Below are 2,434 nucleotides of genomic sequence, written 5' to 3'. Positions count from 1 at the left end.
ACACACAGCTTCATCAACTCCACACACTCAGCTTACCAGTGACTGTCAGGTTAACCATGTTACTGATGGGACCCTCTCTGGACTCACACCAGTAAACTCCACTGTCATGAAGCATCATAGAGGTGTTACATGAAGAACCAGCTGGTTTTCCCCATGTACTTCCACACTGAGACCTCTGTTGTTTGCTTGTGTTTCTCCTCAGAGTCCATCCAGCAGAGCTGTCGTCCTCCTCACAGCTCAGAGACACAAAGTCTCCTTTAAAGAACTGAGAGCTGCTGGGACTCACAGTCAGACGAGCTGTGAGGGTTACAATGAAAAACTGACAATCTGTTAGCATTTCTCAGGTTTAAACTGTGACAGAAGAAGGTTACTGACCTTGGTTTGTTGTGCAGCTCAGCAGTGAGATCAGAACTAAAGAGAAATGACACTCAGGTTGATTTGAGGTGAACATAAAGAACAACTCCACACAAACAGCTGACAAACACAGAAATCACACTCTTCTAATCATAGATTCTGGGTTAACTTGTTTAAATAACATCATATATACTGATCTTAGCCCGAGAGTGGTCTCTGTGCATCACCCGTATGAAGCCAGTATTGTCTCTTGTGTTAGTTAATTTCTTACTTATTATGTTGCTCTTGTATTTGTCACTCATCTCTCTTGTTGTCTCTGTGTTCACCTGTAACTCGTTCTCAGTCCAGTTGTGTCCTTGTTCTCTAATTTTCTCATGTCAACATTTAAGCCTTCACTTTTAGCTCAGGTCTTTCTGCAAAGTCCCGCATTCAGCTCGCTGTCTGTCTGCAACACACAGGCACTAACCACAGAACGCTCTGTTTCCTGAGCTGTAAAGTGCAATTAAATATATATATATATATATATTGTTTGCATTACCAATTCTCACTGCATACAAACTACTGATGTAAAAGTACACAGCAAATTCAACAGTGTTAAATGTTTTGGTGTTAGTAGTCTTCTTGCAAAAGTAGAGTTAATTTTACTCTAAGCAGAGTCACATTCTTTTAATGTAACTCTGAGGTGTAAAATGATAGTAGTTAAAATCGAGTGTTAAAAATGAGTGTTTCTCTGTCAAATCTGGAGGTGTTACAATGGAAACATTAACTCTTGACCTCTTAACTCTGAACTCCTACAGGGGCTATGACACCAACAGAGTAAATTCACAGACTCCGCCCCCAGCACCTCCAATCGAAGCTGAAGTGAAGCCGTTTCAGAACATTTTGCTCTACATATTTGAGTTGTTTGCCATGCTTGGTAAGTCATTTTTTCAAAGATTGTTTCAGTTGTTATTAGCTTTTACTTCTGTGGCTCTTTGGAGTTGAGACAAAGCTGTGTGAAAGGCATTAGCCATGTTGCTCGCTGATAGCATAATATTCTGTTTTAGCTAGCTGAAAGGTATTGTTTGCGGGCAAATACCACAGCCTTGAAAAAAAGCTTGCATGTGAATTTTCAGTCAAACTTTTGGTCAAATACACCTAAAACAATGTCTAGAATGTGAAACGTTGGTATAATGGTGCTACTTGAAGCCTGAAAACGATCGCCCATATAAAAAACAAACAAACGAGCAAACAGCAGTAGCTGACGTCCTGACTGGATTCTACGTTAGCATAGATCCCTCCAGAGTTTTGTGCACACGGTTTAGGTAAAAATGAAAAAAGTTGAGGTTTTACATTTAGTTCAGTATTACCTGTTGCCTGTGTCCTTGTCTTTTGGGAAAATACTTTACACAAGTAATGGCTCAAAGAGGATTCCTTTTTTTTTTTACTGTGCTGCAATTGTTTACTGGATTATTTGTGCCGTTAATTAGTGTCAACTAATTTTTATTCAATCTCCACACAGGATATGCTTGTGAAGATGGAATATGGGGGAGAGCAGAAGTGCGTTGAAGTTCCACAAAGGGATGAATGAAGGACATGCATATTGTATTGAAGAAATAAGTGATGAGAATGCTGTTATTTGCATTTACCATGTCAGACCTTTTGATAAACAAAATTCTAATGAAAGTGAGAACATGTATACTGTTACATCTTTCAGAAAATGTTTTGAAATTGTGGTGCACAGTTCAGAATAAATGTTTTTCAAAAACCATTGCATCTTTTTAGTAAATGTTTATTTCCAAAAGAAATTTCTAGAAGTTCAGAACAGTAAAATTCCCGCTTTTTAGAATGAATTAAAGGTAACTCTTACGTAGTTAAACTAAAATACTCTTTGAGAGTTAATATATAAACTCTTAACACCAAGTGTTAAATTATCAACTCCAGACAGATTTGGTGTTTAACACTAAATCAGAGTTAACGTACCAACTCTCCAAAAAGAGTTAAATTAACACTCTCTGGTGTGGACCCATATAGACACTTTAATAGTGTTGAAATCAAATCCGACAGTGTTAATTTGGACATGCTGGATTTGCTGTGTATG

At 38.0% G+C, this 2,434-nt stretch overlaps 1 long non-coding RNA gene across 1 annotated transcript; it reads left to right on the top strand.

The window, feature by feature from the left end:
* The first annotated feature begins 967 nt into the window (after nt 1-967).
* LOC145425748 (uncharacterized) lies at nt 968-2,104 on the top strand. Its single transcript, XR_013906478.1, has 2 exons — nt 968-1,270; nt 1,856-2,104. It is a non-coding gene; the product is annotated as an uncharacterized LOC145425748 (long non-coding RNA).
* Nucleotides 2,105-2,434: the final 330 nt, after the last annotated feature.

The sequence above is a fragment of the Astatotilapia calliptera genome, chromosome 3 (assembly GCF_964374335.1).
Source record: "Astatotilapia calliptera chromosome 3, fAstCal68.1, whole genome shotgun sequence".
Taxonomy (NCBI): Eukaryota; Metazoa; Chordata; class Actinopteri; order Cichliformes; family Cichlidae; genus Astatotilapia; species Astatotilapia calliptera.
The sequence above is the reverse complement of the archived record's forward strand: the minus strand, read 5'-3'. Positions and strand labels throughout refer to the sequence as shown.